This window comes from Lissotriton vulgaris, chromosome 3_1, assembly GCF_964263255.1.
Source record: "Lissotriton vulgaris chromosome 3_1, aLisVul1.2, whole genome shotgun sequence".
NCBI lineage: Eukaryota > Metazoa > Chordata > Amphibia > Caudata > Salamandridae > Lissotriton > Lissotriton vulgaris.
Window position 1 is genome coordinate 419,377,715 of NC_141689.1, and position 25,170 is coordinate 419,402,884.

The 25,170-nt window shown below is 45.5% G+C and overlaps 1 protein-coding gene across 2 annotated transcripts in view; it reads right to left on the minus strand.

Annotated features, from left to right (window-relative positions):
• The window catches only part of CDC20B (cell division cycle 20B), a 374,231-nt gene that overhangs the window by 19,982 nt on the left and 329,079 nt on the right, over nucleotides 1–25,170 (minus strand). The gene's annotated exons all lie outside the window — the stretch shown is intronic.

Here is a 25,170-nt window from a genome sequence, read left to right on the forward strand (position 1 = left end):
TTAGCTCACTGCACCATCGCAGCTCAGAACTTGGCTACATGCAAATTATTCTGTTCCTGTCCCAGTGCATGATGGGAACAGGGCAAACCAAACTACCAAGCCAATTCTTATCCTGGGAAGGAAACAAGCTTCCGGGGACCGGTTTCTGGCATTTCAGCCATCTTCGGCCCGGCTTGTTTGACTCCTGATGGTGCAATGAGCAAGGGACTCACATCTGAGTATACCCTTCCACGCTTATGGTGGACAAAATGATTCAGAAAAGGGGGTGGTTATGAACAGAGTGTCTGAATTAAGCAGACCACTCTTACCCAGTCCAAAGATCAGGGCTTGATCCATCACCGTTTTTTAGCTCACTGCACCATCCCAGCTCAGAACTTGGCTACATGCAAATTAGTCTGTTCCTGTCCCAGTGCATGATGGGAACAGGGCAAACCAAACTACCAAGCCAATTCTTATACTGAGAAGGAAACAAGCTTCCGGGGACCGGTTTCTGGCATTTCAGCCGTCTTCGGCCCGGCTTGCTTGACTCCTGATGGTGCAATGAGCAAGGGACTCACATCTGAGTATACCCTTCCACGCTTATGGTGAACAAAATGATTCAGAAAAGGGGGTGGTGATGAACAGAGTGTCTGAATTAAGCAGACCACTCTTACCCAGTCCAAAGATCAGGGCTTGATCCATCACCGTTTTTTAGCTCACTGCACCATCCCAGCTTAGAACTTGGCTACATGCAAATTAGTCTGTTCCTATCCCAGTGCATGATGGGAACAGGGCAAACCAAACTACCAAGCCAAGCCGAAGACAGCTGTAATGCCAGAAACCGGTCCCCGGAAGCTTGTTTCCTTTCCAGTAAAAGAATTGGCTTGGTAGTTTGGTCTGCCCTGTTCCCATGATGCACTGGGCCAGGGACAGACTAATTTGCATGTAGCCAGGTTCTGAGCTGGGATGGTGCAGTGAGCTAAAAAACGGTGATGGATCAAGCCCTGATCTGTTGACTGGGTATGAGTATTCTGCTTAATTCAGATACTCTGTCCATCACCACCCCCTTTTCTGAATCGTTTTGTCCACCATAAGCGTGGAAGGGTATGCTCAGACATGAGTCCCTTGCTCACTGCACCATCAGGATTCAAGCAAGCCGGGCCGAAGACGGCTGTAATGCCAGAAACCGGTCCCCGGAAGCTTGTTTCCTTTCCAGTAAAAGAATTGGCTTGGTAGTTTGGTCTGCCCTGTTCCCATGATGCACTGGGCCAGGGACAGACTAATTTGCATGTAGCCAGGTTCTGAGCTGGGATGGTGCAGTGAGCTAAAAAACGGTGATGGATCAAGCCCTGATCTGTTGACTGGGTATGAGTATTCTGCTTAATTCAGATACTCTGTCCATCACCACCCCCTTTTCTGAATCGTTTTGTCCACCATAAGCGTGGAAGGGTATGCTCAGACATGAGTCCCCTGCTCACTGCACCATCAGGATTCAAGCAAGCCGGGCCGAAGACGGCTGTAATGCCAGAAACCGGTCCCCGGAAGCTTGTTTCCTTTCCAGTAAAAGAATTGGCTTGGTAGTTTGGTCTGCCCTGTTCCCATGATGCACTGGGCCAGGGACAGACTAATTTGCATGTAGCCAGGTTCTGAGCTGGGATGGTGCAGTGAGCTAAAAAACGGTGATGGATCAAGCCCTGATCTGTTGACTGGGTATGAGTATTCTGCTTAATTCAGATACTCTGTCCATCACCACCCCCTTTTCTGAATCGTTTTGTCCACCATAAGCGTGGAAGGGTATGCTCAGACATGAGTCCCTTGCTCACTGCACCATCAGGATTCAAGCAAGCCAGGCCGAAGACGGCTGTAATGCCAGAAACCGGTCCCCGGAAGCTTGTTTCCTTTCCAGTAAAAGAAATGGCTTGGTAGTTTGGTCTGCCCTGTTCCCATGATGCACTGGGCCAGGGACAGACTAATTTGCATGTAGCCAGGTTCTGAGCTGGGATGGTGCAGTGAGCTAAAAAACGGTGATGGATCAAGCCCTGATCTGTTGACTGGGTATGAGTATTCTGCTTAATTCAGATACTCTGTCCATCACCACCCCCTTTTCTAAAGCTAATACCATGCACAAGCAGGCGTTAGATGGCCGCTACGAGGAGAAATACCTTTATTTCCCCAGGTTTTTGCTTTTTTTATTGGTCCTGCATTCTGCTGCACATATAGCAAAACACCATTAGTGTTTGTTTATGTGCAGGAAGGTGTCCCTTCCTGCACATAAACAATCATTAAATAATGACGATTTGCTACTTCAATTTGTGCTGCAGGAGGCCACAATGATGTTAGGGTGTCTGTGTAGCACTAGGCAGCTATTTTTAGTTCCAGAGCAACACAGGGGTGTGCCGTTTTGTTGTAAATAGGGCCCATCCCTGCGTTTTTTAAAAGACTCAGCATGGTGCTGCAAAATTTGTCACAGCCCGCACTGGCCCCTTTCCTTGTAGATATGCCCCCTAGTGGTTCACTAGATCTAAATGGGAAGCTGAACCCTAAGATTGTGGGGGTAGTAGCTCTCTTGATTTACAGCAGTGGTTCCTCTACACCAAAGTGTAAATCATCGCCTGAGCAACAGGCACAAACTGTGCTAACTGGTAAAACAAATCACTTGTGTAGGAGCGACCTCTTAGAGCCTCCAGGAAGCAGCCAGTTTCAGTCATTGAAGGTGGACCCTCGTATTGATAGTGCCCCACCTCAATCTAATGGAGAAGCATTGGGAGTCCCAATATACACAGAGGACTAAGATTGATGGGTGGTGATTTTGGAACACCTTGAACTACGTAATCACAGTGCATGCAGAAAAAAAAACTTGCTCTTGCTGGCATCAAATTTATCAGAGAGCAAGACGAAAATTAAATCTGATATCATACAGAATATCAACTACGGCCAGGGAAGGAATAGTGGGGCATATTATCAAGGGGGTTTATCTCCGTTTTTTTGGCTTTAAAAGCCAAGAAAGCGGAGATAAAATTATCTCCCTATTACCAAGCTGTCGCTAACACCAGTTAGCGACAGCTAGTAGGAGATAGCGACCATCTTGGGCCCCACTTTGCATGTCAGTGATATTTATCACTAATGAGATGCAAAGTGGGCGTGCCAAGATGTTAGAGACTGAAAACAGTCGCTAACATCGCTATCTCCTATTACCAACTTTTGGAGATATTCGCGCTAAGCGGGAATATCTCCAAAAGCTAACACCTGCCCTGAGCAGTTCTTAGCCATGTTATCCAATGGGAGGTGGATAACATGGCTAAGAGCATTTGCTCGATAATGCATGAATATCGCTGACTTTTCAGCGATATTCATGCATTTCGGCCGTTTTTTATCGCATTTGCGATAAACCTTGTTAATAGCAAGGTTTATCTGCGATAAAAATCGCCGATGTGCGGCGATAATTTTTGTCTCTAAACAAGTTAGAGACAAAAATTATCGCTAGTTGTTGGTAATATGCCCCAGTGTTTGTGCCTTTGACTGTCTGCAGAAAATAACTATGTACATGAGACATTGTAATTAAATTGTCAAATGAAGCCACTACGTTAGATCCCCTCTGGAAATTGAGGGTGTCAATGTTGTCCATCACAATAGGTGCTGTTGAATGTTCTTCAACAGCACCTAATGCTTGCAGGTCAATCTTGCTGAGCAATCCTAGTTTGGGGCGCTCCTTATGGAGTAACCATTGCGCATTAAAATGTATAACATATAACTGAGGGGACCAGTGGGCCTCCCCAAGATCCACTGTGGAGTGGGAACTATGATATAGTGGCACGCGGTTGGCCCATTCCTCGGTTGGTAACCACAAAACACCCTCTACTGACTGTTGATTTTTCCGCCTGATGGACCAGTGATATATATGCAAAACAATGGTTAACCTGAGACTCATTACATTAAATTATTGTTTAGCAGAGAAAAACATATTCAGTGCATACACTTCACTTACTGTAAAAGACATGATTAGAGTCTAGCCTCATAAATAATTTTAATATGCAAAAGCAATTTATACGAACTGACAGTAGTTGTTCGAGTGGCATATAAGTTTTATGCCATTTCAATTGACAAACAAAAAAAATTACAATGGTGCGATGTGTCCCAGTGAAAAACACACACACATAGCATTCACCAATTAATAGTGCTTTATAAAAAGCCACACATTCCAATATGTGTTTCTTTTTACACAACGGTGGCTCCCGATTACGTTTGTGTGTAATAGTATCAACGTCGTTTCGAAATAATTTGCAGTATTAGAAACTAATACATGCTCAGGTTAGAAATATGACTATAAGGTGCTTTTGTGCAAGGTTAGCCACATTGTGAGGATGTTACCTGAACAATTTACAAAGCCGCAAAATCAGGTCTGTGGTAATTACCTGTTGATATAATGTAAGCATGATTAAAGTAATTATCGCATAAGGCGAACAATGAAGGACTTGGGTAAGGTCTAGCCCCCATCTAAATGAGTGAACAGACACGTTGTACCTAATGGGAGGAACAAAATTGTGAATATTACTCGATCAAAGAAAGTGGGCTGTTGATATATTAAAACTTGAGTAAGCATTTTGGAACATTTGTGGGAACATCTAATAATGCTGGGTTTCTCTTAACACTGTGCAGCACTCACTCAGCAAGTAAAACCATGGACATGGGTGTAGCTTGGTCACTAAGATTTGGGGGTCGGCGGGGGCGATGGGGAGGGCAAAGCTTCAGATTTCCCAACAGTCATGCTGGCATATCTTGTTAACATACATTATCTGAGAAACAGAACATTAGGGGCTCTTAAGGGGAAGTGGAAAGTGAGAGCAGCGCAGATTGTTAGAAGTAAATAAAGCAAAATATTTTGTAAAGTAACCAACATTTTTCAGGAGCTTCAAAGCAGAGAGGAGAGAGAGTGTGTGTATGTGTTTTAGGGTGTGTGTGCATGTAAAAATCCTAGGTGAAATCCGACAGACACCTCACCAGACCTGACTGGGAGCACCTGTTCCCAAGTATTTATTAACAAATACATTTATTAGGGGGTGTAACACTCCAAACACACCCCCCTGAAGCCAGTGGCGGCTCCTTCGCTAAGGCAGGGAAGTGTCGCCCCACTGCTTTCCGCAGGGAAAAAAAAGGAAAAATAAAATTATAACTTGAGTTATTATAATTGTATTTGTTCCTGCTGCAGCGTCTCCGTGGGGCGGGCATGTCTGCTCTGCTCTCAGAGCAGGGGGAGGAGTGGTGGGCACTATGTAAGTGTGCATGAATGCTTGAACGGACCTCCCGAGCCGGGAAAATATTCATGCTCACTTTGCATGTTCTTCATGCAGGCTGCATACCAGCCTGTATGAAGAACATGCCCAGGCTCCCATTCCCTGGCTGAGCACCAAACGACATTGCAGCATTGTGGTTGACTATGGGGAGCCTCGGAAACCGGGTGGTTCCTGCTTCCTGTTTCCACAGAAGAAGCCAGGAAGAGAGTGGAGGGGAGGTGGCGGCAGCAGGCCAGCAGGTAAATGAATTTTTTATTTTAATTTTCAACCCCCTTTTCCCCCCTCCCTGCCCTCCTGCTGCTTTCTGGGGGCAGAGCAACTTCCTGAAGCTACCCCCAGACCATGTATTACGCCACATTGCATGATTCAGTATTCAGGAATAATCGATGACGAGGCGCAGATTGTAATAGTTCTACATGCAGGGAACCGGTTCAATATTCAGGCTTGCGATTGGCAGGGCACATGTCCCTTTGGCTAGCTGTCTTGCGTCGGCCAACCTGACATGTGCACTTTGAAACCCCGAACCCAGCTGTCTTAAGACGGCTGGTTTAGACCAAGCCCATGCCTTCAGTGCCCTCCGGAGCGACGAGAGAGGCTGATCCCTCCAATCCTGGCTCTGCTATCAGCACGAGAGCAGCAAAAGCATTGGTTAGGGAAGTTGTTGATGGTTCTGAGAGAGCGCAATTTGAATAAAACGTATATCCGAGCCATATTTACAAACATATCGTATAACGTAGGAATGAAATGTATATCGTAACATGAAGTTGACACTTATAGCATATAATTAACTGATGTTATCAAGGTAATATGGGAAATGTAACTGTATTTACCCTTGAACATGCATTAGATTTAGAAGGCCCGTATATGTAGTGGGCTAATGTAGAAATGTGTAGAAATGCTTACGAACTGAAGAACGTGCAAAGTGGAATTCATGTACATGTATAACTTTAAATGGAGAAACGGCGAGAAATGTAACACGGAGAGATGTGCAGGGAAAATACATAACGAGATAACGAACAAGAATATAACTTTGTATCTATGTAATTTATATTCTATGTAGAATGTATTCACTTAAGCAAACGATTTACTAAATGCGATTATATATAAATGTGTGTTAAAGGTTATACTGTGTAGAAAGCTTCTTGTAAGAATGTTAGAAGGGTTTAGGTCATGTGTGATTTTAACCTAGCTGACCAAGGGTTCGCAGGAGTGTAGTCCGCTGTTTGTAATTTAGTGGGCTCACAGGAGTCGTGAATAGCCTTGATGTGAACGTGCGAGCCAAGGGGTCTAGTCTTTGTTAGATTTAAGGTGACAATGCCGGACGGAGTTTATGGCCTAAACGTGATAAGGGGCGCTTGGAATTTGAGTCTTGTTTTGAAATGACCATTCAAAGGACCAAGAAAGGTTATGCATATAGCCGTAAAGAACTAAAGGTCTGCTGAGGTGATAGACTTTGCTCCAAAAGGACAACTGATATGTCAATGAAGTCACCAGCAAGAAGACGAAGATGGCGCCTAAGGAGAAGGGTCAACTTAACGGACGACGGAAGGAGATGAAGACATGGAAAAGAGCAAAGAATGAGATCATGGGGAAAGTCCGTGGTGGGCGTCGAAGGGGCGTTCCACCCACACTGTGATTGTGTATTTTAGGGACAGCACCCCGGGGAGAAGATAGCGAGAGCGAAGGCGAAGGCGAGCAGCTCAGAGCGAAGGGCGAAGAGTAGATGACTTGAGCAGATGCGCTGAGAGAGATCAGAGCGCAAGAGAGCAGTAGGCCGAGGACCCTTAGAGAGCGGATGGGTAGGCAGAGAGGGTACTGCTCCTTAAACTTACATTACCTTTAGAGGCTAAGAGAGTTTGTACTTCTTTGGAAGTCAAATTGCTGACACCTTTTTAGGTTAGGAACTTGCGAAGTAGGGATGTCACTTAGTATAGAGTAGGGACAGATTAACTTGATTATTTTTCTCTTTCTTTAGATGACGCAACGGAACCACATCATATCTATGCTTTTAATTTGTTGATTCTCGAGCTGACTTTAATTGTATTCGTTTATAGACTGAGGTTCTTTAGGGAATATTTGTTCCTTTTAGTTCCTGTATATTTGATGAACCTTATCCTGAGAGGATTGTATATGCAACTTTTCTTAATTTTATATTAAATCTTTTAAACTTTATCAGTTGTAAGTGGTTCTTCAGAGTTGCGTCAGTTCATGGGGTTTATCTAACCTATGCGGGGTTTGTCTTTTACTCAACGACAGGAAACAAGCGATCCAAAATTGACGAATGAGATAAGTTATTAAAATTGATCATAAATTGATATTAAAATCTCATTCCCCGCAGTTGGTAGCAGAGAAAGATGGTTTTCTTCTTGAGGAAGACAACCTAGGTCAGGTCTAGATTACCCCAAGGTCCCTAGTCATCGACGACCAGAAGAAGAATCCCTGCCGAAGAAGGTGCTGACGGTGCGTCGAGAGAAAAGCAGCAGAGTCGGTCGAGAGTGAGTATAAGGGTCATGCGTTGTAAGATTGCGGGATTTTATGTTGTACCTGTGTTGTAATGTCAAGCGGAGTTGAATGCCTGTAGTGTGATTGAGGGAAGGTTGTGAGCGCGCGCAACCGGATAAAATCTTAAGTTCAAAGGGAGCTTAAGTGGTTCAGGTGTATCGAACACCCAGAGTAATTTGTCTACCATTGAAAGGGGGTCATGAGGTACCATTGATCGCCCGACAGACCGATGATAGGGGGAGCGTAAGAGTGAGTGTATGAGTAACGGACGCTGGTCGTACGTTTACTGTGTGTAAGTAACCTATCAGTTAAGGCGATCGTCTGACCGTGTGAGGAAAGACGTTTCGTCAGTTGAGGTGACAATTACAGTTAGACTGTGGCCGTACAGTCAGAGAAAAGTGATCGCTTGGACGGAAGTAGTCATTTTTCAGCGTATGAATGAAAACGCATGCAAGATCGTGAGACGAGTTGTGAAAGAAGGGGAATTGCTGCAAAGGGAACGAGTGACGTCAGCGTAGAGCCGCGCTGAGATTGGTCGGTCAGCGTAGAGTCGCGCTGGGATAGGCCGATTAGCGAGAGTCGCGTAGGGATTGGTTGGTTTGTCATCGGGACGTAAACAAGGAAGAGAAAGAGGAAAATTGTAGATTGTCGAAAATGAAGTGTTTTAAGAGTTTAAGGGCGATCTTCAAGAGAGATAGAAGAAACTTATATGCGGGAGAAGAAGCTCCACCAGAAGGCACACCAGCTTATCATATGGCAGTAAATGTAGGCTTACACTCGATACTATGGATCTCCGAGTGGAATAAGCTAACAGAAGGGAATAAGGAACTGACGTTTCCGAGATACGGAACGTTTAAGCTAGAAGTATTGAACCAACTGAAAGCAGTAATGCTTGCAACAAGACCTCTACCGAGGCCAACACAGTTCGAAGCACTTAGTGCATGGTTTAGAGCAGCACACGAAAAGAGCGTAAAGAGACGCCAGGAAAGAGTGAGGCGATCGGTAAAAGCAGTGCAGGATGCTAAATGGGACGATGAAGCCAAAAAGTGGAGGGTGCAAAAGATAGAAGCAGACAAGCTGTACCCGATGCTAGAAGTTACGGGGGAAAAGAAACCTCTAGAAGAAGATGAGGATAGCGAGACAGAAGAGGATCTGATAGAGAGACTATTAACAGATAGACCACCTCCGTACAGCGGAGAAACCGAAAGTCCTGTATTACAACAAGGGGACGGAGCTAGATGGGGGGAATATAAATCGCTCCCAGTATCAGAGTGGGATGCCAAGAAAGGTGAGGAAGTACCTCAATCTAGTTCCGAACAGAGAGTAGTAGGAAGATTCGTGGTCCAGAAGGTGCCAGAAATGCAGTATGCAAGGTCGTATCAAATGCCAGATGCTCTGCAAGTACCTGTTACCATAGGGCCTATAGTGTCAATCTATAACCCGGAGGGAGTCCAGCAGGAGGAACAGGCACAATGGGACAGGGAAAGGGCAGAGATGGAGAATAGGAATAGGATGATGAATCCTCAGAGGCAGATACTAGCACCAATGAGTCGGAGTACCCCACTAGATTCCGCAACGGGTCCCGGGATAGAACAGGGGGGCCAAAGAGGACAGATGGATTTAAGGGGACCGAAACCGAAATCCTATAAAGAATTAAGGGAATATTTGAGAGAATGGGATACTGCCGAGGAAACAGAGAATAAGAAATTAGAAACCGGAGCAGAATGGAGTGATCAGGATAACAGGATCCTCTCTCATTGTGGAGCTGGCGAAAGCAGCCCAGAGTGGGAGAGAGGGAGTCAAGGAAGCAGAGGAGATACTTGCCATATTACCAGCGGCAATAGGCAAATGTGTAACGACAGAAGTACAGGGTGTGGGGAGGTGCCTCGCGTCACTTTTAGCGAGGGAGAACGAAGGACGCAGGAGTATCGAAATAGTTTCAGATGCACTCACCATGCCCCAGAAGAAAATGCGCGACATTGGAATCACGGTAACATGGAGAGTCGTGAAACGTCTCGACATGCCTCCGGTGATCACAAACGAAATCACGGGAACATGGAGAGCCGCGAAGGGTCTCGCCATGCATCCGGTGAACACGAACGAAGTCACAGAAATATAGGGAGTCGCGAAACGTCTCGCCATGCATCCGGTGATCACGAACGAGATTGCGGGAACATGGAGGGCCAGGAAGGATCTTATCGGTTGTTGAGCGACACCAGACAGCAAGCGAGTTACAATGGTTTAGAACAGCACGGTGGATCCTATATCGTATCTGGAGACACCGAGCCAGAAAGACGGAATGTAGTGATGGGGAATGGAGCAATGTTCCACCACACCCCAAGGGAAGATGGAAAGGCTTGGGATCTAGAGAGGTGGGAACAAAGAGATGGAAGAAAAACTCCTCATAACTCACCTGTGCTTAGGCGTAGAGCGCATAGTGGAGGTGAGAGGGATGTAAGAGAACAACCTAGGACTGACGTACTGAGAGCTGAAATTAAAGCAAGACGGATTGATGTAATGAGTTTAAAATCAGACTTGGATGAGATAATTGATGGCACAGTGGCAATAGAAAGGTTAGAGCTGTATGAACCGGATGAAATACTGTTTTTATCTAAGGATGTTACTCGGAAAGCAAGGGCAGCTCATGAGAAATTATCTGAATTAGCAGACAAGTATATGATAGACATGTCACGAACTAAAGCCTTACAGGCCAACCATAGGCTGAATTGCACAGATCGAGATCTAGATGAGCGTAGGACGATTGGGCTAAGAGTACACATAAGGGAACTGATCATGTGTATTAGGATATGGAAAGATCTGGATAGATGGGAGGAAAAATGGTCCAAGAGGGGATCTGTCAGAAGAAGTGCACTTGTGAAGTCCCAGGATGGAGACCTAATGCGAATGGAAGCTTTCCCTTTGCGAGAAATCGCGAACGGAAACTACGTTCATGTACCTTGGAGTAGGGGGGATTTAGCGGCATTCACTAATTCTTTCCCCAAGTTAAGAGAGAACCCCGTAGAGTGGTACAAGCAAGTAGAGAGGTTCGTGAAGATCTCAAAGGTGCTGTGGATCGATTTGAACACCTTGTTCGATATCGTAGTACCTGGAGATTTGTGGACGGCATGCAAACTTAGTATCGAATGGCCCACTTGTGAGCCTCCGAGAGATACCCAGACAAACGGCCCATCCGATAGAGTCATGGAAAAGTACGAAAGAGTAATTGCATGGTTAAAAGAGAAAGTGCCAGTGCAAGACATAGACTGGGTTAAGATAGATCGAACAACTCAGGAACCTAAAGAGACAGTTCATGAATTCTACGAGAGACTGCTGAAAGCATTTAAACAGTATAGCGGGTTGGATGTCATGGATCCTAAAGACATAGGACAGTTTGTGTCGAAGTTTGTTCTAGGATTGAGACCAGACATAAGCCTAATGATTCAACAGCATTTGATTTGTTGGCAGAACAAACCGTTAGATGAGATTCTGAGGTATGCAAGGTACTGTAGCGACGAAATAGATTCGAAGGCAAAGAAACTTAAAGAAAAGCTGATGTTGGTGCAAATGCAATCAGCTGGAAAGGGTGGACAGCGGCAACAGGGAACAGGAACACCAGTAAAGAAACAGAATAATCAAAACAGAGATGAGGAAGAGAGAGGGAGACCGAGAATAGATATCGCGACACTGAAAAAGACAACGAGGTGTCATCAGTGTAACGAGGTGGGACATTGGAGACGCGAGTGTCCATATAATGTCGAGACGGGGGAATTAGAACAGGAAGAGGACGAGTTTCAACCCAACATGGTAAAGGGAACAGCAGTCCCGAAGGGAAAGTTTATCAAAGGGGGGAATCAGACTCCTCGAGCCCCGTTTCCTCAACCACCTCGCATTAACAATGGAGGGAAAACCTATAGACAAATGCCATTGTTCGTAGGAGGAGAAGAATGCTACTACGTTGATCCTCTTACGGGGCAACGAGTGAATAGAGAAGAGGACTGTACTCTAGGTGCAGCCCTGGAAGTAGATCAGAGAGGACCATACGTAGAGGCTGAAGTAGCTGGATGTCCTACGACCTTTTTGGTGGATACGGGGGCCACTCGATCCACGTTGAGATCAGCGGTAGTCCCAGGTTTGCCAATGTCGGGAGAGACGATTCAGGTGGTAGGAGTCGCAAACAGGAGGATGACGAATCCTCTAACAGAACCAGTGTCAGTAAAGATAGGGAATTACAGTGACGAACATCAGTTTGAAATCTGTGATTCTAGCCCTGTGTGTTTGCTAGGAAGAGATCTGTTGTGTAAATTGAATTGCACAATACATTGCACACCTGAAGGGGTAGAGGTGCAGACCAATGATGAGGACGCCGATTTTAAAGTCGTAAACTCACAGGAATGTGTGGAACTATATCCTACCTTGACAGTGGAGGAGCTTCCACAGGATTTGAGGGACAAAGTGTCAGCTGAAGTGTGGGATTTTACAGGAGAAGAAATAGGATTGATCAAAGGGGTAGAACCAGTAAAGATCATGGTAAGACCCAATGCTGAGTATCCGAGAATACCACAATACAAATTGACACCGGAGACGATTGCAGGAATAAAGCCTGTGATCGAATCCATGATTAAGCAGGGAATATTGAAGGAGATCGTGGGAAGTCCATGTAACTCCCCGATTATGGGTTTACAGAAGCCTAGTGGAAAATACAGAATAGTGCAGGATCTTCGAAAGATTAATAATATTGTTGTTTCATGTTGTCCAGTGGTACCGAATCCATCAGTGATATTATTCCAGATACCGTTCCAAGCTGAATGGTTCACCGTAATAGATTTGTGCCAGGCTTTCTTTTCGATTCCTTTAGATGAAGAGAGCCAGTATCTTTTCGCTTTTAAGCTGGAAGATCGCGTTTTAACATGGTGTCGTATCCCTCAGGGGTATACAGAAAGCCCATCAATTTTTAACCAGCTACTGAAGAAGAATCTTGAAAGTCTAGTACTGCCCAAGAACTCGGTTCTAGTCCAGTACATAGACGACCTCCTAGTTGCGTCAGAAACTGAGGAAGCTTGCAAAGTAGACACCATTACCTTGTTAAATCACTTGGCCGAGAACGGACACAAGGTGTCTCCAAGTAAATTGCAGTATTGTAAGACTGAAGTGCAATACTTGGGCCATAGGATTGAAAAGGGAAAGCGGAAGGTGTCTCCAGACAGAATAGAGGGGATCATGAAAATGAACGCGCCTACAACACAAAGAGTCAGGATGTTTCTAGGCATGGTCGGTTATTGTCGGCAGTGGATAGCCAACTTCTCACTGAAGGCAAAACCGTTACTACAACTGACGCACAAAGGAGTAAGTGATCCGGTACCATGGGACAAAGATTGTTTGATGGCATTTTTGCAGCTGAGGGAGGACCTATGTCGTGCCCCTGCTTTAGGAATGCCTGATTACACAAAGCCATTTTTGCTTTACTGCTGCGAAAGAGAGGGATGCGCTTTAGCAGTTTTGGCCCAGATACACGGAGATGCGCGTAGGCCAGTGGCGTATTTTTCGGCTACATTAGATCCAGTAGCCGCAGCGTTGCCCGGATGTCTCAAATCCGTTGCTGCAACGGGTGTCAGCATTGAACGTTGTGAAAGTGTGGTAATGGGACATCAGTTAGTGGTGTACGTACCGCATTCTGTGGAATTGTTAATGACCAGGACTAAGACTCAGCATCTGACAAATAGCAGGCTCACACGCTACGAGCAAGTCATATTGGCTGCCGAGAATGTGACCCTAAAGAGATGCTCCGTCTTGAATCCTGCTACTTTGATGCCACTTCCAAATGATATTGATGATGAAATCTGTACAGATCATGACTGCCTAGATGTGACTGAACTATGCACCAAACCGAGACCAGATATCGTAGATGAGCCATTGACTGACCCCGATGAAATATTCTTTGTTGATGGTTCATGCGTAAGAGACGATATTGGTCAGCTGAGAGCAGCTTATGCAGTTTGTACTATTACCAGAGTTGTGGAAGCCGCCTGCCTGGAAGGAGTACATTCCGCTCAGGTAGCTGAAATTATTGCTTTGACCCGTGCCTGTTTAGCAGGTAACAAAATTCGAGTCACCATATACACCGATAGCCAGTATGGTTTCGGGGTAGTTCACGACTATGGGCAGTTATGGTCTCAAAGAGGTTACATGACCTCCTCGGGTTCTCCAATTAGGAATGGAGAATTCGTGAGATTATTGTTAGAGGCATTGCAAGGTCCGTCAGCCATAGCAGTTGTCAAATGTGCTGCGCACACGAAGAACGTAGACTTTGTGTCGCAAGGCAATCGTTATGCTGATGAGGTAGCGCGTTATTGCGCAGAACAAGGTTATTCTCACACCAATGTAGAAGTGGGGGGAATACAGGAAAGAACTGAATTGACGATGTTGTTAGATACTGTAGATACATGGGATGAGCTAAAGTGTGTTCAAGAAAATGCACCAGATGATGAGAAAAAGGGCTGGGAGACAGCTGGATGTACTAGAAGTGAGATGAATTTTTGGATCTCTGCAGATGGGAGAGCAGTTTTACCAAATGAACTTGTTAGTCCAATGGCAAGGAAATTACATGGATCAGCACACATAGGTAGAGATGCTATGGTGAGAGTATTCAGACAAACGTGGTTTAACCCGAAGTTTAGATCAGCGGCAGAAGCAGTATGTCAGCGATGTGCGATCTGTCAGCAACTAAACGTAGGAAAGAGAACGCCAGTCACATTGAGTCACATTGGGAGGTCTGGGGGGCCTTTCAATAGAATGCAGCTGGATTTTATTGAAATGCCTCAATGCAATAGACTCAGATACGTGTTAGTGATTGTCTGTATTTTTTCTAGATGGGTTGAAGCTTACCCGACACGTAGGTGTGATACACTCACAGTAGCGAAATTGTTACTTAGAGGGTTCGTACTCCTGAGGCAAAACAGCCGGGAGCTTGATTTTAAAACTGTATCTTTGTGTATTTTGTGTATTTTACAAAGCCTACCTCAACTGCTGCTAGCACCTTGCACTTTACTCCTTGAGGGCGCCGTGTAGCGGATCCAGCGCTCACGAGTCACCCTCCACGCCGCTCCCTTCGCGCCTGGCCACGCCCACCCACAGGCCACGCCCCCTCTGCCCTACTTAAAGCGCTGACTTACAAGCGCCCAGTTGGTTCGTACTCCTGAGGCAAAACAGCCGGGAGCTTGATTTTAAAACTGTATCTTTGTGTATTTTGTGTATTTTACAAAGCCTACCTCAACTGCTGCTAGCACCTTGCACTTTACTCCTTGAGGGCGCCGTGTAGCGGATCCAGCGCTCACGAGTCACCCTCCACGCCGCTCCCTTCGCGCCTGGCCACGCCCACCCACAGGCCACGCCCCCTCTGCCCTACTTAAAGCGCTGACTTACAAGCGCCCAGTTGGTTCCTACTCCTGAGGCAAAACAGCCGGGAGCTTGATTTTAAAACTGTATCTTTGTGTATTTTGTGTATTTTACAAAGCCTACCTCAACTGCTGCTAGCACCTTGCACTTTACTCCTTGAGGGCGCCGTGTAGCGGATCCAGCGCTCACGAGTCACCCTCCACGCCGCTCCCTTCGCGCCTGGCCACGCCCACCCACAGGCCACGCCCCCTCTCCGTCCCAGAGAACTCCTTTTTCAATGTGCAACCCCAGAACGCGCAGCGGACGTGCGCAGCGGGCGCGCCGTTTGCGCGCCGTTTGCGCGCCTAAGGCAAGCCCGTCTACGCCCGTCCGCGACCGGACGGGGCCAGGGGCACGTCCCCATGCCAATTTTATGTTCTACTCCTCTGAGGAGCTGACCTCTCTCCAGGGCCGCTGGCCACTCTCAGAATCCACTGTAAGGCACATTGCATCGTTAGATCTCATCTCCTCTTCTGCCCTTACACTGCTGCCGCCATTGTCGGCTCCACCCTCGCTTTGTCCCCCCCTATCTAACCCTCCCCCCCCTATTCCTCCGTTATCTGTCATCTTACTCAATACCAGATCTGCGGTCAAACACCATCATGAGCTATCTGTCCTCCTCGACTCGGAGAAGCCGGATCTATTGCTCCTGACCGAGACCTGGTTTTGTGACTCGTCCCTCCCCGTCCTCCTGGCCACCCTTCCCCCTTCCTATGTTGCCCTACGCGCTGACGGCCCAGCGGGCAGGACAGGCGGTGGTGTGGCATTGATTGCTCGGGCAGACCTACATTTTCAAATTCTTTCATCTTCTTCTATTCCTTCCTCTGAATTCCTTGTTGCCCGATCCCTCTATTTCTCTCCCCCCATCACTTGTCTCTTGATGTATCGCCCACCCCAGCCCTCGCCCCTATTCCTACCTGCGTTCCAGGACTTACTGGCCACCCTGGTGGTCAATTACGCTTCAGTCCTGGTCCTCGGTGATTTTAACTATTGGCCTTCCGATCCTTCCGAGTGCGCCACTTCGAAAGAATTCACAGAATCTCTTCTCTCCCTGAACTTTGTGTCGCATAATTCGGTTCCCACCCACTCTCACGGTCACATTCTCGACCAGGTATGGTCTCTCAACCTCCCAATCTCCCCGGTGACTGTTTCCCCCTGCCCCTGGTCGGATCATGCCCTCATTTCCTTTTTTATCTCTACTGAACCAGCGCCTAAAAACCCACGTGCCAAAAACACATGGGCCAGAAATTGGAACAGAGTTGACTTCTCTGCTTTGACCTCCCTGCTCCGGAATTCCACCCCGACCCTCGCTGGCCTCTCGTCAAACTCTCAAGCCGAGGCAATTAATGCCTGGCTAGCTAGAGGCTGTGACTCTGAAGCCCCCTTGCGCCGTATATCCATCCGTCGACCCAAGGATTCAAATAGATGGTTTGATGGCAACTTAAAAGAACTTAAATTGACCGTCCGTCAAGCAGAGAGACATTGGAGGAAGGACTATTGTCCTGTATTAAAAACCCTCTACCTCTCTACACTTGCCAAATATAAAACGGCAATCCTTGATGCCAAAACCGCCCATTTCTCTGCCAAAATCACGTCAGCTGAAAACAAGCCCAGGGAGATCTTCAACATAGTGAATGATTTAGCCTTCTCTGACAGAGCCACACCCCAAATCCCTCCATCCCAGTCTTTATGTGCCCAACTCAATTCTTATTTCCGAGATAAGATTGTTACCATCAAGGCCAATATCCCTCCCCCTTCATCTGCCTTTGTCGATCCTCCCCCTCCGACTGTCCCATGTCGTCTTACCTCTATTCCCCCCCTTACCCAGGAAGCTTTCTTGGAGATTCTCCCTAAGGTTAAATCGGGCTCCCCTGCAGATGTCTGTCCTGCACGCATTCTGCAACAAATATATTCCTCTTGCCCTGAACCCCCCGTCACTTTCCTGAATAACTCTTTGGCCCAGGGAGTCTTGATACCTGCACTTAAATCTGCTACCATAGTGCCTATACTGAAGAAGCCTGGCGCGGATCCATCCATCTCAGCCAATTATCGCCACATTTCCTTACTGCCCTACTTGGCCAAGGTACTAGAGCGCCACGTCACCACGGTACTCAGTGCCCACGTAGAGGCAAATGGGGGACAGGCTTCCCGCCAGGCTGGCTTTCGTCCCAGGCACTCGACCGAATCTGTCGTGGTATCGGTCCTAGACGAACTCAGGAAGGGAATGGATCATAACCAACACCAGGCGCTGGTGCTCCTGGATCTCTCCGCCGCTTTTGACACGGTTGACCACAACATCCTTTTGTCCCGTGTCAGGGCGGCCGGAATCCAGGGAACAGCCCTGGTTTGGCTCTCCTCCTTTCTGTGGGACCGTACCCAGGCAGTTCGGCTGGGAGCCTTCACGACCACCCCACTCCCCGTCACCTGTGGTGTCCCCCAGGGCTCTTCTCTTTCTCCTTTACTATTCAACCTTTATATCTCTCCTCTTATTTTTGCTCTTCAGCAGCTGGAGGTCACTGTATTTAACTATGCAGATGACCTCCAGCTCATCTTCGACCTTTCTTCTTCCTCTCTCTACGTTTCCAATTTTCAGTCCATTATGATTTTCATCAGGGATTGGATGAACCACAACCACCTCAAATTAAACCCGGAGAAGACCGAGTTGGTTCTCACTGGTGGTTCATCCAGTCCCTGGAACCCCAACTTTTGGCACCCCACTCTTGGTCCCGCCCCTACCCCTTCAGTCACAGTAAAAACACTGGGAGTGAAAGTGAACAGTCACCTCACTCTTCATTCCCAAATCAGTTCCGTTGTCTCCTCCTGCTTCCTTACCCTTCGAACAATCCGTACTGTTTCCCGTTTTTTTTCCCCCCAGGCTCTCAAATTGATTATGGCCGCATTGGTAATCTCGCGGCTGGATTATGCTAATGCCCTCTATAATGGCATTCCGGCATACAGCTTACGGAGGCTCCAGGTGGTGCAGAACCACGCGGCCCGGCTTATCTACGGTCTCCCACGCTACCATCACTCCTCCCCCCTACTCAGGGAGCTCCACTGGCTGCCTATCAGGGAGCGCTCCCTATTTAAGACCGCCTGTATGACCTTCCAGGCCCGGCAAGGCACGGCCCCGGCCTTCATTTCCTCGCTGATAAGCGAATATGTTCCCTCCAGAGAACTCCGGTCTTCCTCCAAAGCTTTCCTTCAAACCCCACGCTTTAAGCGAAAAAAGTGGGGTGGTGCCAATTTCTCTACCTTGGCCCCTGCTTTCTGGAATTCTCTGCCTGATCACTTACGCTTTGCCACACACTATGGCTCTTTTCGAAAAGACCTCAAGACGTTCTTGTTTAGACAGGCCTTCCCTTCATAAACTCGCTCACACCTGCAACCCTCAGTAACTCGGACCCTGTTAGCGCCAAGAAACCGCTCGGTGAACGTTGCGCTCTACAAATGTTTTAAATTAGAAATTAGAAATTAGAGTTGATACCGAGGTTTGGGGTGCCATCCTCTCTGGAATCGGACAGAGGAACTCATTTTAATAGCGAAATAGTGAAGATGTTGTGCTCAGCTTTGGGTATCGATCAGAAGCTCCATTGCAGTTATCGACCAGAAGCTTCAGGGATTGTAGAGCAAATCAACAGCACGATAAAGTCCAGACTCGCCAAAGTTTGTTCATCAACATCCCTGAGTTGGCCAGACGCACTTCCAGTGGTTCTTATGAGCATACGTAGCACACCAGATAGAAAAACAGGCCTCTCTCCACATGAGGTGCTAATGGGGACAGCTATGAGATTGCCATCGGTTCCGACTGCAGCATTGTTGAACATCACAGACGATTTGATCTTGGACTACTGCAAGGGACTATCTGATGCCATTAATTCTGTGTCCCTCCAGGTCCAGGCTGCAGAGGTTCCATCAGCACAAGACTTGTGCCATGACCTGTGTCCGGGGGACTGGGTCCTGGTGAAGAAGCACGTTAGAAAAAACTGTCTAGACGTGCGTTGGCGAGGACCGTTTCAAGTCATACTTGTTACGAACACTGCAGTAAAGTGTGGAGGCCTGCCAAACTGGATACATGCTTCACACACCAGAAGAGTGCCAACACCTCTGGAAGAAACAGCTCCTCTCTCGGATGAGAATCCAGCGGAAAGCGGCGAAGCCACAGAGGGGGAGAGCCAAGTTGTAGAGGTGATCGAAGGGGTTGAGCCGGTGTCGGAACAGGTCGACGACGGTCAGGACACCAGTGGGACCGAAGTCGCCTCAGGAGAAGAGAGTAATTGGGAGTCCGAATCAGATACCGAACAAGCTGAGAGTGACCAAGAGATAAGTCCAAGAACAAGGAGTAGGAGGACAAGGAGCGACGAAGCTAGTTGGCCGGAGAGAAGGAGAAGGCCAAGCTTAAAAGCAGATCAAGAAAGAACCCTTGTCCCGATTTCTGAAGAGTCGGATCAAGAAGAAGAAACTACAGACTCAGGCACTGAGAGTCCAAGGAGATCAAGAAGGGTATGTGTGCCCTGCAGAAGGTACGCCACCCCAGAGTGGACCTATCTAGCAGATGTCTTGGGGACAGAAATCTGGGAGAGTGAAAGAAGTGAAGGTAATCGATCTCGATCCATTTGTGGCAGTGGAGATATGGATGTTGACGCCTGGACTCGATACTGAGGGGTTACTGACTTTCACACTTCCCATACCCCCATACCTAAGTCGGATCAAAGATCTAGTGCTAAATCGATTACAGTTTCCGACTTTTGGTCATCAAATTCCAGAAGAAGAAGAAAAAGTTGTTCGTTTTGAACTATTGGAACTTGTTGTTAAAGCTGCAGGTACGAGAATAATTGTTGATGCATAAAAACTTTTGTATATAAGCTATAAAGAAGAAGATAACCTAGCGCCGAGTGGAAAGAAGAATAAATTTAGGGATTACATTTAGAGGACGGAGAAGGGTTAGGGTTGTCTACGGTTGAAATGAAAAAAGACATTGTTGTGAAAAGAGACTTTTGTTGGTAAAGAGCACTTTACAGACTGAGAAAGCAAATAAAGCAAACCAAAGACTTGAAAAGAAATTTTTCTTCGCAAAAGAAGGAGTTGCGCTGTTTTTGATAACATGGAGAACGGCAACCCAAACCGAAAAGCTAAATGCATAATAGGTACATTAATAGCAGTAGTAATTTTTCTCATAATTACAGTAGTAACCACATCATACATGGTAGGACCTGAAAGTGATAAAGAAGTAGCAGATGTAAAGCCTGTAACGACTTTGAAACCTGCTCTTGTTAGGAAGAAAGAGGAGAGCAATGTCATCCGTGAAAAGGCGTTACTGGCGAATGAAGCTCGTAGGTTACATCTAGACGAGTCACAGGGAAACTTTAGGTCAAATGCATATGCCAAATTGTTGTACGAGTATATCGATGCCATGGAGGCCAAAGAATGTTACGTTTGTATGCAATTGCCGGCTTCCGTAGACGAAGGCATCCGATATCATCATCTCCCACTGACTTATGGGATAACATGTAGTTTACTGCTTAGTATATTTTATGGTAGGGAAGGATTTGAGTACTACTTTTCAAATTATGATTCGGTACTGCCTGAAGTTCCGAATTATAAACAAATGAATAAGTGGGACTATTATAAAAAGGAGGATAGACTAGCTAAATTCTTTCTTCCTTGGGATACATTAGATACATCATACGCACGCAGAAATAATCTGACTTGCAAAGTGTCAGAAGTAGAGAAAAAGTTCATAGGACAAGTAGACGATAGATACAGAAGGCAGAAGATTCTGAAAATGTCAGGACAGTGGAAAACAGATTGGACCGAAGAAGAAAAAGCACACAAGAAGAAGGGTAGCAATGGTCCAATAGCTTTGGATAGAACGTAGAAAGGGAAGTTATGTTTAACTCGAAGCAAGACGTATTATGAGAGTGTATTTGTAGGTGAAGTAAATTGCGAACATGCTTTTAGGTTAGAGTACTATACGAAAGATTTTATGAAAGGGATGCAAGCGATTCCTAATGTATATTTTGTATGTGGAAGAAATGCCTATGTAAAACTGCCTGACAATTGGTATGGTTCGTGTTACTTGGCAATTGTCTTCCCCAAAATATATCATGCAAAGGATTTAGCGATCATAGAAGGAAAGGCTTCGACAAGAGCGAAAAGGGAAGTAGGAGATGCAGAAGTAGTTGGAGACATATTTGGAGCGATGTTTCCTATGTTAGGTTTGATACTTAACGATGTTAAGATCAGGAGACTAGCTACAGTCGTAGATAGATTATCTGCAAGTACTGCAAGGTCATTAATGTTAGTAGAAGGAGAGATGCAGTCGATTAGAGCAATGGTTCTTCAGAACCGACTTGCTTTAGATGTACTGCTAGCAAAAGAGGGCGGAGTTTGCAAGGCTTTGAAGGTCCAAGAATGTTGTACTTACATTCCAGACAATTCAAAACCACTTGAGAAAGTCATACAGAACATTACACAAATACATAAAGAAATCGAAGATTTATCAAAAACAAATGTTTGGGGAAAAGTAGGTCATGGAGTAGGAAAGGTTGGAAGTTGGTTTGCCAACCTTGGTAAAAGCATAATATGGTATATATTAAAACCTGTATTAATAGCCTTGATTTGTATAATCACATTATTAGGGTTTGTGAAATTGTATAAATGGTATAGGTCGAACCGGTTACAAAGATCCATGAGAGAGCAAGAAAGAAGATTAGCTGCTTTACAAGATCAACAGTACAAGAGTTTAAGAGCTCTCGAAACGATAAAAAGAGGGAATATTGTAACTAGTTCTGTGTAAAGGTGTTATTCAAATTGCATTTAGTGATGACTCCTAGAAGTCATCAAAGGGGGGAACTGAGAGAGCGCAATTTGAATAAAACGTATATCCGAGCCATATTTACAAACATATCGTATAACGTAGGAATGAAATGTATATCGTAACATGAAGTTGACACTTATAGCATATAATTAACTGATGTTATCAAGGTAATATGGGAAATGTAACTGTATTTACCCTTGAACATGCATTAGATTTAGAAGGCCCGTATACGTAGTGGGCTAATGTAGAAATGTGTAGAAATGCTTACGAACTGAAGAACGTGCAAAGTGGAATTCATGTACATGTATAACTTTAAATGGAGAAACGGCGAGAAATGTAACACGGAGAGATGTGCAGGGAAAATACATAACGAGATAACGAACAAGAATATAACTTTGTATCTATGTAATTTATATTCTATGTAGAATGTATTCACTTAAGCAAACGATTTAATAAATGCGATTATATATAAATGTGTGTTAAAGGTTATACTGTGTAGAAAGCTTCTTGTAAGAATGTTAGAAGGGTTTAGGTCATGTGTGATTTTAACCTAGCTGACCAAGGGTTCGCAGGAGTGTAGTCCGCTGTTTGTAATTTAGTGGGCTCACAGGAGTCGTGAATAGCCTTGATGTGAACGTGCGAGCCAAGGGGTCTAGTCTTTGTTAGATTTAAGGTGACAATGCCGGACGGAGTTTATGGCCTAAACGTGATAAGGGGCGCTTGGAATTTGAGTCTTGTTTTGAAATGACCATTCACAGGACCAAGAAAGGTTATGCATATAGCCGTAAAGAACTAAAGGTCTGCTGAGGTGATAGACTTTGCTCCAAAAGGACAACTGATATGTCAATGAAGTCACCAGCAAGAAGACGAAGATGGCGCCTAAGGAGAAGGGTCAACTTAACGGACGACGGAAGGAGATGAAGACATGGAAAAGAGCAAAGAATGAGATCATGGGGAAAGTCCGTGGTGGGCGTCGAAGGGGCGTTCCACCCACACTGTGATTGTGTATTTTAGGGACAGCACCCCGGGGAGAAGATAGCGAGAGCGAAGGCGAAGGCGAACAGCTCAGAGCGAAGGGCGAAGAGTAGATGACTTGAGCAGATGCGCTGAGAGAGATCAGAGCGCAAGAGAGCAGTAGGCCGAGGACCCTTAGAGAGCGGATGGGTAGGCAGAGAGGGTACTGCTCCTTAAACTTACATTACCTTTAGAGGCTAAGAGAGTTTGTACTTCTTTGGAAGTCAAATTGCTGACACCTTTTTAGGTTAGGAACTTGCGAAGTAGGGATGTCACTTAGTATAGAGTAGGGACAGATTAACTTGATTATTTTTCTCTTTCTTTAGATGACGCAACGGAACCACATCATATCTATGCTTTTAATTTGTTGATTCTCGAGCTGACTTTAATTGTATTCGTTTATAGACTGAGGTTCTTTAGGGAATATTTGTTCCTTTTAGTTCCTGTATATTTGATGAACCTTATCCTGAGAGGATTGTATATGCAACTTTTCTTAATTTTATATTAAATCTTTTAAACTTTATCAGTTGTAAGTGGTTCTTCAGAGTTGCGTCAGTTCATGGGGTTTATCTAACCTATGCGGGGTTTGTCTTTTACTCAACGACAGGAAACAAGCGATCCAAAATTGACGAATGAGATAAGTTATTAAAATTGATCATAAATTGATATTAAAATCTCATTCCCCGCAGTTCCGTGTGAAGAAGAAAACCGGAGCGAGGAGGACTTTCCTTCAGGTAAGTGAGTATTTATTTCTTTATTTTATTTGATATGTAGCCCACCCACCACTCATTTGACCACCCCAATACTCTCTAGTGCTGCTAGTAATGTCATTGACATATTCATAAAGTTTAGCTACAGAAACTAACCTTTAGCTGAATATTCGTTTAAAGATGTGCGCCGCTCTGTGTGCACAACCTGTTTGTCATTTTAATGGGATTCATGCCATTGTTGTGTGCTGCAAATAGATGATGAATGAGAACTCATTTCAAATACTCGTAGGAAGAAATATTTCAGCAAACTTGAATGAAATATGAATATCATTGACACTCTGGGCCTTCCTTAGCCATGTTCACCAACTTTGCTTGCATGGGAGGTTTCTACACTTCAAAAGTTTTTTTGGGTGCAGATGTTATTGCAAGACCTTTTGCAAGAGGTTTCTTCCTGTATAAATGGGCTTACTTCTAAGAACATTTTTATAGTGAAGGCTATATCTTGCCATTTATTTTTTATAACTCATAATATCGTTTGTAATAGTTCATAACATTCACCAGCCTCACTATTAGTAGGCGCCTCTTTCAGCTCTCTCTCTGTGAAAGAAGGGCTTTCAACTGATGGACCTGCAAGGTGGCTTTTTAATCCAGTGCCAGGGTTTTTTATACCTCGTATTTCTAATTACTGATGACTTGGTTGTTACTGTACCACAGCTACATTTCCAGAAATTACTAAGGCACTGTTACATTATATTATTATAATTATTATTATAGTTATTTAATGTTTATGCCCCTCTTTTTCCCTTTCATATATTTGTGTTTTCGTTTTTTTTATTAGTATGCGAATAAGTACACATTTTTTATGCAACACTTTTCTTTATTACATTTTGGTTTCCAAAGAACCCCATGTGTCCTTCCATGATAAAAACTGCCCCATTTGTTTTATTTTTACCTTATCTCCCCATTTTATATAAGAGGATGGCGAGGGACAGGGGGTCAGCACCACAGAGACTATCATTTACTTCTGCGATGGATCGCTCCCCCCCCCCCCAGGACCCTCACGACCCCACCCCTCGGGCCAGTAGCCAGCCCACACCCCGCCCGCCACAGCCACTTGCCCTCGCCCGCCCTTCGTACTCCCCCTCTCTTTTGAAAGACGTCTCTTCCCACAGTTTCTAGTTAAGTTCCAGTCGGTGGTTCGAGAACCGACTTACCTAAAGAATACTACTGATTGAACACATAGCAAGGGGTCACATATACAAGCAGAGGGGGGGCACTTACACCAGTCTTCGCCATCATGCAGCCCTAGGGACCAGACACAGTGAGACATAGCATCATGTAACGTGATGGCCTAGTAACAAGTCCATGAGAGATGATGTGTAACCATACTTGGAGGAATGGAACCACAATGCTGATGATGTATTGT